We start from the raw sequence: 13361 nt of genomic DNA, 5'->3' as shown, positions 1-13361 counted from the left end.
GCCCTGCACTCACCACAGCCAACCCTTGCAAATAAGAGGGGAAAGGGCATGACTTGCAGATAAGCACCTTAGCAGTTCAGATAATCCACTTGTCACTTCTCCACACACAGGTGACCACTTTTGAGATATGAATGATTCTCCACGACTAAGGCAATGTAAGAGCTAACTCAAGTTTACCTGTATTAGTCCATTTTCTGATGCTATAACAAAATGTCCAAGACTGGCTAATTTGTAAAGAATAGACATTAAGCTGAGGGGGATAGACCAGTGATATATTTCTTTTATAAACATGAGGACCCGAGTTGAACCCCCAGCAGCCTTGTACAAAGCTAGGCACAGTGCTCTATGACTGTAGTCTCAGCATTCAGAAGATGGATCATGGGAAGAGCCCTGGGGATTGCTGGCCAGCCAGGCTAGCCAAATCCGAAAGTTCCAGGTTCAGTGAGAGAATGTCTTGAAAAGTAAGGTGGAGGGCGACTGGAAAAGACACCACATGTTGGCCCTGGCTTACACACACACACACACACACACACACACACACACACACACACACACACGGAAGGGGGACTTTAGAGAAAGTCTAAGCACATACCCAGCAGCACCTACATGGTGAGGTTGTCCATGTTGCATTGCAGCATGGCACAGAGCATCTCTGGAGGACTTACATCAGAAATACCAGCTCAGCCATCTTTTCTCTACTTACCAAGTCACTAGGCAAATCATGGAACCACACCCTCATGGCTTCCCCAAAAGCCCCTCCTCCAAATATCATTAAATACTATTTGGAGGACGTCAGCATATGAACTTTCAAGGAACATATTCAAGCTAAGTATTGTCAATATCTCTGCCTCAAGTTAAAAAAGAAACTCCCAACCCTCACACACGTACAAATAATGTGATGTCGAATCAACTCTGGTTTTATTATGTTTTGAACTGTTGTGGGTCATCTCTTGAAGAAATTCTGCATCAGCCACCGCATCAGGGTGTGAAGTTCGCACATGTGTTTTGGGTCAATGACAAAGATCTATGAAACGCTATTGTCATGCTGTAGATAAACTACCATACCCAGTCACAGCATAGTGTGATCAGTGTCCGAAGCCATCCACAAAGCCTCCGGTACAAAGGAACCATCAAATCCCAAGACAGGACATTGCCTTAGTGTCTTGTGATGGAGGTTCAAGGTACATATCAGGGTCCTGACCATCAAGACTTTTCCTTCTGGCTCCACATCAGAGTCTCCATGGAAACAGGGCGAGGAGAGGATAGAACCCCAGAAGAGAGAGCCAGAAAGTCCGTGCTGACTGCTCAACTCTGGTCCTAAGCCCACAGCAACAGAACATAGCCACATGTGTTTCGTTATCCTCAAAATAGAAAACTGGGAATCATGGTGACCTACTGAGAAGCACAAGCCAACTTCAGCCTCTAGAATAAACATGGCAAAGTTTAACAAGGAAAATGTCCTCAACTCTTCAAGCAAGTTCCTGGTTTCTATAAAGTATGGAAGCGAAGCCTCACACTGTGAGGTTTCGTCCCTTCAGCCACATGTGAACATTATTTCTGTCCCATAAATGCAACTCTTTATGGGAGCTATAATCACAGTGCTTTCATCCCTAATAATAACAAAGATGAAAATACATGGTCTGCACAGACAGGAACTCCAGCTGATCACAATGAATCTGTCCGTCCAGCCAGAACGTAACAGCCAGCTGAACCAAGCAAAATCCCAAAAGAACGCACTGTGTCCTGGAGGGGAGGGTATCTGGCAGGACCCATTTAAAAATTCTATACACATCCCACCTTGTAAATTCTCTTAAAAATGAATTTCTATTCAACACGGGTGTGGAAATCAATGCTCAGCCGGGCCTTCATTCACACCTTGACGTAGCTCATAAACAGAGAAGAAAGCAGTACAAATTTAAAATGTTGTTAGCTTATAAATGATACGTCTTGCTGTACATTAGACATAGCTGACCAGATGGCATGGCTTCACCTTTAATGTGGTTTTATTTATATTCTCGCACTGTCTCCTCTGTGCTTTCTCCTCACAAGACACATTAATACATTATTCAGAGCATTTGTGTCCCTGCATCGTTGGTGCGATTTTCTGTGCATTGAGTTGCCTTTTTTTTTCTTTTTTTTTTTTTTTCTTTTGGCCAAATAGCCAAATGTTTTCTATTATTTGTTTGTGGGGAATTGTTTTTCAAGCCATTGGGGACTTCTTTTCTCTAGGTCTCAGATTTGTTTTTCTGTGTCCTAACAATACGCCAGACTGTGGCTTTAGCCAATGATCATCTTCCTCTCAGTGGAGGGCTGTCCATCCTTGAATAGCACCGTTATGCGGGATGGATGTGGAGGTGTGCCCTGTCAGGGCCTGTAATCTGCACGGCTTCCCTTTCAGTCCTGTAAGGCCAGGCGTAAGGACAGGTTTGTCTTGTACCCAGAGTCCCTTGACCCTGAGTGACCCCCCCTTCCTCTGTGGAAATTCCTCAAAGTCATGCAGATCAACACGGATTTATCCCTTGTCCCTTTCAAGTCACACTTGCCAAGCTTTTCCCAGGGCTGCCTCAGACCACAATAAACCCGGTGGAAATGCAACCACCAAAGGCATGAACTCTCACGCCAACCTTGTGCCCAGCCTGGCTCCACTGGCTGCCTTCTCCTCTACCCAAAGCATCCCACAGCTTTGGGAAAGGCCCGAGGGAGCGATGGCAAAGAAACCTTGAAGAAGCTGTTCCTTCTCATACTCCCCCTCCCCCGCCCTCCCCCGTCCACCCTGGCTAATTAACTTTTGACATTGCCTACCCACTATCAGCTACAGTCAGTCAGTCTTCCGTGTCAAGGAGAGCTGGGTGGGGCCAGCCTAGGAAGAGCCCAGGGGGCATACAAGAGTAGGTGTCAGAGCAGGAAATAATTAATTCGCTGACATCCATGATAAGTGAGTGAGGTGTAAGCCCTCGACAGCCAGGTTCTCAGCAGCAGCCCTGCCTCTCCTTGCCGAGGAAGCTGTGGGAAAACTCTCCTCCACTTCTGTGCTTCTCCCCATCATCCTTCCTCCATCTCTGTCCCTCCCTCCATCCTTTCTTCTCCCCTTTCCTCCTTCCCTTTTCTGTCACTTCTCCCTCGCTTTCTTCTTCTTGCTTTCTTGCTTCATTGTTCTCTTCTTCTTTCTCTTTTTCAAGAATTCTCTCTTTCTTCCTGCTCTTCCTTCCTTTTTCTTTTTTATCCTGAGAGAAGCAGGAGATGGGTCCTAACATACCACAAGGGCTTTAGAAGAAAGGTGCCTTTCACTGGGCGCTGTTCATCCAGTTGCTTGTGCACTGGCTGAGCACTCGTAGTGTCTGCTGAGCACTCCCAGGGTTTTCTGGGTGCAGACACACCTCCTTGGACTGTGCCCTCAAACTGCGAAGCAAAGTAAGCCCTTCCCGGAGCTGCATCCCTCCGATGTTCTTGACTCAGCGATGGGAAAGGTAACAAACACAGAAAGCCAACGTGCATGTTTCTGTGCCCTGCAGAAAAGCAGAACACTTATGTGCACATCCCCAAAGCAGAAAGGAGCCTAACTCCAAACTGCATCGCAGAAAACCTTCCCACAGGGCTGGGTGTGAACATCTTCAGCCTGGAGGAAGTCACCAAACCTCACTCCACAACTCTGTCCATGGGGTCTCCATGGGGAGACACAACTCTGATGGGGTGTGATGGAGGCACAGAGACACGCGTAGTCTTCTTGGCAGTGGTGCTGTGGAAGGGCGGGTCTCATAGCTGAGTTACTGATGTGCTTCTCGTCCAAATGACTCAGTCCCTTTTACAGAAGATGCATCAAACAGTTGATATGATGTGGCTGTCAAGATGAGGGCACAGCAGGATAGGACTCACCCCAAATGATACAGTGGAAACGGCACACACACGCGCGCACACACGCGCACACACACGTACACATGAATACACATAGATTCAGGTGTAACCCAGAGCCTTTGCATTAACTTATTACTTCTATGCTGGTTCACGTGTGAAGAATCAGGGACTCCTCCACCTGGAGACTGTCAGCATCCTGGCATCCAGGAAGTGCCCATCAGCATCACAGTGGCATTGAGGTTCCTTCATCAAAACTATGGGCTCTTTGAGTAGACAATTGTTTCTAGTTAAACATGCGAGGAAGTGGTACAGGAAAGGCTCCAGGCTTGCCCTGGGTTCAGTCCCCAGCACTGCACAAATACGGTGAAACATGACTATAATCTCATCATTCCAAAGGTGAGACAGAAAGACCAAATGTTCAAGGTCATCCTTGGATGCATACAGAGTTCGGGGCCAGACTGGGCTACATGAGACCCTACTCAAAAAAGAAAAAGAAAAAAAAAAAGCTAATAAATGAACCTTCCCTTCTCCAGACCAAAAAAAAAAAAAAAGAAAAGAAATAAAACAAAAACTAGAAGAAATACAACTTAACCATCCTGTACAAGCTCACTTATTGGAGACTAGAAATAATGAAAACAAGACCGGAGGCTAGCAAGAAAACCAGTCACTGCTAGCCCCGAGGAGACCAGCACCCGTGGGCAGGCTGTTTGGAGGTGATGGAAGTACCAGTCTTGGGTTATCAGCCTTGGCTTTTCTAGGTGGAGTTTTCTCAGTTTGGCCCTTGGCTGAGACCTGCTGGTCATTACAGCACTCCCATTGGCCCACTGCAAAGTGGGAGCCATGGCAGGAGACAGTGTGTGAGCTTCTCACTGGGGGCTGAAACTGGCAGATGTACACATATCCCACTGCTGACCAGTACTGCAGCCCACGTCTGTGGCCCCCACTGTGGACTGCTGCGGCAGCTTGCTCTTGCCATGTGTGGAGGGCACCTGGAGGATGGGGGGCTTTTTCCACCAGTAGGACCTTGAAGGGACAGGAGAGCATCAAGCCTGAGCTGTATGTGAAGAAGCTGATAGGAAGATCATCAAGGCTCATCCCCGCCACGAGCATATGGTGAGGAAGAGGGAAAAAGTAAACACACACACACACACACACACACACACACACACACACACACACACACACACACACAAAAGATGAATGGAAACAAGATCAAGAAAGTCACATTTACCACCTTTCTCCACTGCTGCGGCCCTTGGCTGTCCCCAGATACTTTCAGAAAGAGTAATATGTGTGGCTTTTCTCAATCAATGCATGAGAAACCTGAAACAACTGCGAACAAAGTGCCTGAGTCATTTTCTTAGAGCCCCATAGGAACCAGCAGTGGATTCGATCTTGGGCCTCCCCAACTTGGGATCTGGGGGTAACTGGATACAGAGGCATCTATGTAAACCATCATTGGAACCACAGAGAGGGATATATTGGGGAACCAAACTCTGGCCTCATTAAAAAAATACAAACAAAAACAAAAATCAACAATAACAAAAAAAACTTGGCATCTGTTCAAGTCAAGTGTATGACAAAAGGGAAAAACTATATGTTTGAATGCCAAGCCCCACTTTGACGTTATTCCTCATGGAGTGAAGTGAATTAACTGCTGAAGCAAGAATGCTCAGATTATGGGCCATGATTACTGACAAGCCTAGAGCATACAGTGACAATCCATTAACGAATCAGAAAAAAAAATAGCCTATTCACCAACTTTCAGCAATGGTCCCCACTAGCCAACCCTCTTCCCTAGTCTCAGATCCAAAATGTTTATCCGGCCTGTCCCTCCTGGCTGTGGACCTAGATTTACCACCATCTCAACAAGACAGAGGTGGACCAGGCCAATGCAGGCTGTTCATTTCAAGGGCCATGTTGGCCTTGGCCTACAGAGGAGTTGGTAAAAGACCCGTTTCCAGTAATTGCAACAGTAATGATCACGGACAATTGAAGGTGACTAAGCAGGACTGGATGTGACTTCTCCTGGACATGGGCCTATCAAGGATCACAACAGACAGGTGCCCCTGGCTCACCCAGAATAGAAGCCACCTTGTATAAAGAGGCAAAGCTGGGAAGGACGCATTCTTTAAACGGCTATAGATTCTCTCGATTTGTTGAAAACTCTCCCAGCTTCCTGGAGTCTCCTAGGTCTAGATTCTAACTCCTTTTTGGGACGGAGGATGGCCTACATAGCCAAGTGTACAGACATCTCTCAGCTCTGCAAATAAACACAGCAAAACACAGACTAATTAAAAGCTGATCTCCCCTTAGCCTCTTAGAGAGAAAGCCTTCCTCTCATATTTCAAAACATGCCCATGTATTGTTTTTCAGGGAATCTAACGCTGACTGATCCAGTTTTAGCACCAAGCAAATGAAAATCACATGCTGTGGGCAAGTCCACTGTTTGTTTTTACGCGAAGAGATCCTTCTAGGATACTTGGCCAAACTTGAAAAGAGTCGGGCTGAATATTTAATTGCAGAGTGTGACTTCACTTTATTAAATAAAGTGTCTTTGCTCATCAGCAAAGCAGTTGAGTCACGGGGCACAGAGCCATAGGGAAGGTGATGCACTAGGCTGTGACCAATGCTTGGGTGCTGCCCGAGGGGACCAGTCCATTGCACATAGGCACAGGGAGCCCGGTGGGACGGTTTTCTCCTTGTGAGCCTGCCTGAACATGGCTCCAAAGAGTCCCAAGCTACCCAGACTACTTTGGGCTCGAAAGATAGATCCCAATAGCTGCTAGAGAAACGGTCACTCTGTCCCCAGATGTGCAGCATACTGGCAGCTAAGAAGAAAGTGTGGGGTCGCTCAAATGGGAAATACGTGTTCTCTAATAAGAATTCAGGCCACAGATAGTGTTACAAGCTGGACTCGCTTCCAGGTTGTGAAGGACCCTAAGAGTCAAAGATCTTTACGGCGCCCTTGGAAGGTCACATCTTCCCAGGGGATCCCCAGGCTTTTACTGAGTTCTGTGATGTTTTTCCCACCCTACCAAGCCCTACCCTGATCCCAGCTTGAATGCCAGCCTGAGATGGGGAACCACGCCTCTCTTGTTTGTTTCTAATATTGGAAACGGGAGTTGTTTTCTATTTTAAAGAACCTTTCCACGAACATCAAAGAAACAGACCTTCCTTGTTTAAAATCTAGAAATAGACAAGAGATAATGCCTGATGGTGTTACAGTCTTTAAAAAGCAAAGCTAGCCAGGGCAGACAGCTGGGCTCACAAAGTGTTTAGCGTACATAAAAGCCCAATGACCTGAGTTTGGTTCCTAAAACCCATGTTAAAAATTAAAAACTGGTAGGCAATGTGGCAAACGTGTGTACTACCAAGCAGTGTGACACACGTGTGTACTACCAAGCAGTGTGGCACACGTGTGTACCACCAAGCAGTGTGGCACACACACATAATCCCAACTCTGAGGAGGTGGAGAATGACAGATATTGGACATCACTGGCCTGTCAACCCAGACTGCTTGGTAACCTCCAGGCCACTGAGGTCTCATCTTAAGGTATGCCTAGGGACCCATAACTGGCTTTGTCGTCTGGCGTTCACACATGTGCACACACCCTCACACATGATAAAAAACCCACAGGGTCACGCTGAACAACCCATGCTCACTCACAAAGGCTCATGTTGTGATAGCGTGAGCAGTCAGCTGACCACCTCCGACCAGCTCCCAGCCACACCCAGCCTCTAGCTAGAAAGCAAACATCTGCGGCCCATGGTGTTCTAAAACAAAACTTTTAAATGGATCACAAACATGGATCCCTGGGGAACTTGCAGAAAGCAGAGGCACATGATCCTCTTGTCATGAGGAGCATCAGGCAGCAGAGGAGACCTTCAGAGACTGAGGGTCAAGACTTAGGTAGCAGTATACTGGGCCTGTTGAAATCCCAGGTACAAGGAGGAATTTTCCTTGCTCCAGAAGCCAAAAGTGACAGCCCAAAGCAGGCTCATTCTGACTTATGTCCCTAAAACCAAAGCAGTGTCACCTTTTAATTCTAGCAGCAACTACCCAACTTGATAACTTGATGTCTGTCTTATGCTTTTTTTTCCCTGACAAGATACATTAGCATTATTTTTATTGCCTGGTGACCACGGCACAGGCGGAAGCTGACAAGCAATTACAGGGACCTCAGGTTATCTGTTCTGGATTTCTGTCATCCACTCAACGCTGTCTCTTGGTTCCCCTAACTGGCTCCTCCGCCTTGCATTTCTGCTAACACCTATGCGGGCCTTATCAGTTCTTATCCACGAGCCAAGTGTTCCCAGATAAGGGAACTCAGAAGATAAACTATGAATTCTTCTGGGGGCATGTTTATTTACATTTCCTGCCATTTAGACAATTTGAATTCAAACATTTGTCTTCCTTCCTGAAGTATAACCTTGAGAAGAATTATTTCAGCAAGGAAAAAGAAATGTGTGCATAGTTCTGGTGACTCCCTCCCTTGTCCCCACTGACTTAACTCGATGGGCACTCCACCTCTGGCTTCGCATCTCATAGTCAGGCCCTGAGCATTTGCAAATTTCGAAAACCAGAGGGTATCTTTGCTGAATGGAAATAATAAACTTTTCAGTAAGATCTGTACCTCTCACTCTCGCATCTGCTGGTTCTTCGGCTGCGTTCACAGCCCAGTGTTTCCTAGAAGAAAAGGCGACGACGCAGCTCCAGGAACTGCCATATTGTCTGTTCTCCAGCCACAGACGCTGTCATTTCCCCCACCACATGGAGAAACATTATTCTTTCTTTAAAAAGGGAGAGCTACATTTTTGACGCAAACTTTGCCACACTCCGAATGATATGTGCGCGTTTTATGTTTAGTAAACTGCTATCCAGTGGAAAAAAGCGGCCTAATATTTTGACATGAAGGTCATTTGAAAGTTTTACTGCCTGCAAGGCTGATCCATTTTGTTGACAAAATGCTTTCTCAGGGATCCCCTTGAGGTGGCCCCGCCTTCTTGACTCTCCCAGAGTCTGACATTTTCTTCCCCCCTCCGTCTTCACCTCTTCCCATCGGACTATCAGTCCATTAAGTCTGTCCCAGTGAATGACTAATTACCACCTCATTAGGGTTGTCCTAATGAGTGATGCTATGGCATTAGGAAAAGACTTGAGATAAACGTCCAAATATCCATGATAGTGTAGGGGGTGCTGAGTGGGAGAGAGACGGGAAAAATAGGGGCACTACAAGTTCCCCGTATACAGCAGCAGGAGCTTGGGCACCCTGAAGGGGCCCAGCACACACTACAAAACTATAAAGACTCAGCTGAAATGATATATATGCTGTTAGGGCGCTAATCTCCAAATGCCGCCTGTTTTGCTGACATGGAAGTCTTAACAGAGGTGACCCATAGCACACCAGTGTGTCCCAGTGTACCCTAGCAGGATGGCACGGAGGAAAGGGACCCCAGTCACAGGCACCCCCTCAACGGACTCAGATGGAGGAAAGCTGGGATGAGGTGAATTTTCTGCAGAGGACCAAACCCCACCAGAGGAGAGGGACAATGCCAGTACAGCTACCCTTCATCTCTGCAAAAACACATCCGACTGTGCTGCTGCTCCGTTGCTTGTTTTATCCTCTGAACATTTAGAAAACAAAACAAGAATGGCCCCTGTTTTTCTTCCACTTTAAGGACACAGAAATCATTGCTGCCCTGAGAACAAAGACGGCCTTTCACGCTTCGCTCGTCCCCGGCGTAACATTAGCAGGAACGGAACAGTACAGACAGCGACCCTGAGGTAAATCAGATCTCACAGCCACTTGAAAAACCAAATTACCAGCGAGCAAAGCACAGCGGCATCTTCTAGAACGCCACCTCTACTTGAAAGGGCTCCAATTTTATTTCTCTCCTGCACTCAGGATCGGGTTGCTGATATCGATCATGGGGTGTTACTTTCTCATTCCAATAGCCCCAGCACCTCAGCTATTTTACTTACAAAGTCTCAAGAAAGAAACATCAACTCAATAAATAAAATCACATGACAAGATTCTGGCTTTTTTTTTGTTGTTATGGTTGTTCTCATAATTACACTAATGTTGCTTTTCTTTATATGGCCTCCCCAAGCACCATGGGATAAAGCCAAGCACGCAGCCCCACGCAGGGGCCCCTTCAGCTTCTAATGAGAAGCAATCACCCAAGAGCTGGAAGCACAGAGCTAATTAATTATCATATTTAGCCAGGCATTCTCTGCAGCTCCAGTACTGAGAAGCTGCTGAGCATCGCTGTCTGCGGATGATGCAGACTTAGTACTGTTTGCTAAGTCACGCTTCTCTGAAACATCTCAGCAAAAAACTACGCGACGTCCATCCAGACGGGCCCACCGCCGCAGCAAATGTGATTCGGTGCGGATCCCCAAAACAGTTAGGCAGCATAGGTCGTTCTTCTGTCTGCCACTTATTATTAGCAGCGGGAAGGTGTGTGTAGAGGAGGTCAGAGGACAATTGTCAGGAGCCGGCTCTCTTCTGCAACCCCCAGCGGTTGAACTCACGTCACCAGGCTTGCTCAGCAAGCATGTTCACTCGGTGAGCTGGTCCCTCATCGTTTCTCTGAAAGAGAAGCAGGGATGACTCAGGCTGATGGCCAGGAAACTCACATTTGTAAACAGCCTTGTCGCTTACCTGACACCTGCCAGGCAGACTGCTTCTGTAGCATAGGCTAGCATTGATCCCCATTCACTCTTCCTTGTGACCACCCATGCCGTGTAAGAATTTATAGACAGGCGGTAGAAGAAACTATCATCTATCTATCTGTCTATGTATCTCTCTTTCTGTCATCTATCTATCCATCATCTATCTATCTATATGCTATCTATCATCCATCTGTCTATCCATCCATCCACCTATTATCTATCTATCTATCTGTCTATCTGCATGGGATCTTATATATCTCAGTCTGTCTTTGAACTCTCTATGTAGCTTAGGACAACCATGAATTTCTGATCCACCTGCTTCCACCTTCCAAGTGTTGAAACCACAGGCAGATACCACCATGCCCGGTGTTTGTAGTGCTGGAAATTTTAACCAGGGTTTCATACACTGTAAGCAAATATTCAGATGAGTGACATCCTCAGTCCAAGAAACCTATTTGAAAAGCAGGGAAGGAGGTACCTGAATGGTGGGTCTAGAAAGGGTAGAGTATACATGATTAGGCCAGGGCACAATTCCATCACTACATTCATTCATGTAGTGTGGAAAGAACACCTTTAAAACAGCCAGTTGATAAGCAGAGACTCAAGGCCCTGCCTCAAAGAGACCTAGCTCAGGATCAATATCTGGAATCCAAAACATCCCAAGTGCTCCAAACTTGCAAACTTTTGGTAGCAGAAGTGAAAAAAAAATCCATATGTTGAAATACTGTTTGATGTCAAAAATTATTTTAAAAATATGAAAATTACTTTCAGGCTATATACATAAGATTTATGAAACAAAAATGAATTTCATGTTTATACTTGGGTCCTATCCCCATGATATCACATTATAAATTTCCAAATATTTCCAAATATAAGAATATTAAAGATCTAAAATGTTCCTGTCTTAAGCATCTTGTATAAGGAATATTCAACTCATTGTGGCTTCAGTGTGATGTGTCCTCCACAGGGTAGCATGTCTGATCACTGCTGGGTTGGAAGAGTCCTGCTTGAGGAGTAGATCTCTGAGGATGGACTTGACTTCTCATACCCGAAACCCACATCGCCCTCAGTTGCTCTTTCTTGCTGTGGATACAATGTGGCCAGCCGCTTCCAAGCTCCTGCCACCATGCCTCCTCACCAGGATGGACCGTGGCCCCTCAAACCAGGAGCCAAGAAAACCCTTCTTCCAGTAAGATCCTTTTTGCCAGATAAGCAGATAAAAAGGAGAAGCAAATACCTTCAGCTCACCAGGACCTTGCTGAGTAGGCGGGCCTGGCTGGACAGAAAGCCCCAGGGATCCGCCTTTCTCTTGCCTCTGCCCTGATCTCAGCACCAGGTTTATAAGTGTGTGGCTACATGCCTGGGTGGGTGTCTTTGTTTGTTTTGGGATCTGATGTGGGTTCTAAGGTTCTGGGATCAAACTCCGACCCTTACACTAGCCTTGCTTGTCTCCAATTGAGCAACCTCCCCAGCCCAGTAATTCTATTTTCAACAGTGTGGGAACTCAACACGGTTTTCCCGCAATAGTCGTACTATTTCACGCTCTGCCAACCGTGCACAAAGAGTCAAGTTTCTTAATATCCTCATCAAGATTGGCGTTTTGGGTTTTTGGTGGGTTTTGAGTCATCCTGACGGAGAGCTGTGGCATAATCTCTCATTACCTGTGCTGTTGCCCCGCCTCATATCAGACCAGCTATCCCTCAGATGCATCTGCATCCCCATGAAAGATTTAATTACCAGGCTCAGTGTATTCGGTGGAGACTGAAGTGCTGAGCATCTGCGCCGTGTTAGGCATCATCTTAGGTCAATGGTTCTGAACCTTTGTAGTGCTGCGACCCTTTAATACAGTTCCTCATGGTAAACCCCCACCCCCGCCCATGAAATTATTTTGTTACTATTTCATAGCTGTAGTAATTTTGATACTGTTATGAATCACAAGGTAAATATCTGATATACAATCCCAAAGGGGTCACAACCCACAGGTTGAGAACCACTACACTAGGTAAATGGGCTCTCATGGTCTGGCCTAAAGAAAGGTCAGACTTGGAGAGAAAGCTCAGAGACCCTACCAAGTTGATTGGCTTTAGCCTTCCTAGAAAGGTCTAGCCAGGGTCTGGGGAGTGGAGAGAAGATATGAGTTGGGTGGGAGCCAGCAAACACTGGGTTGGGCATATAATCTCAATGTAAATACCGGGGGCTCTCCTGTCCACTTCTGAATTGCCTCTGGCTTAGGCTTCACTAATTTGGGAGCCAATGAGGGCTGGGATTGGGCTGGGTTTTCTATTTGGCAGTTTCCCTCAGCCCACAAGAACAACACAACTGCACCTGAGAGAGAAAGGAGGCACATACCTTCCCAGCCTCTCTGTCCCTGGCAGGCCCTGCAGGTGGGGACAGGCTGCCTTTCTAATGTGATAGCAGCTGGAACCATATCTTCCAGAGCCATCACACATCCTACCTATCAGCCTTGCCTGGCAGCCAAGGAGATACATTTAGATAAAGCAGCCAGCAATCCTGATAAGAAGCCCCTCAAATGTCAGGCAGCACAAAGGACAGCATTGATTGCTGCTTGCTGGCCCGCCTTCTCCTTTCTGCAGCTTCGCGGGCCTTTCTCCTCTCACACAGCAAAGCCACAGGCCAGCAGAATCCACCTGTGGAAAAGGCCATTGTGCCTGGACACACATTGTGCTGTTGGCTAAATGAATTTCTTCTTGTCTTTCCAAGTCCTTGTCCTTCGGGCCTCCCGAAGGCCAGGCTAAACGATCTCCCCGGGGACCATCAGCTGGCACCTGCATGAGAAAGATGCTATGCAGGGAAAGGATGCAGGGAGCAG

Source organism: Acomys minous, assembly GCF_964271855.1.
Source record: "Acomys minous genome assembly, chromosome: 3".
Lineage (NCBI taxonomy): Eukaryota > Metazoa > Chordata > Mammalia > Rodentia > Muridae > Acomys > Acomys minous.
The sequence above is the reverse complement of the archived record's forward strand: the minus strand, read 5'-3'. Positions refer to the sequence as shown.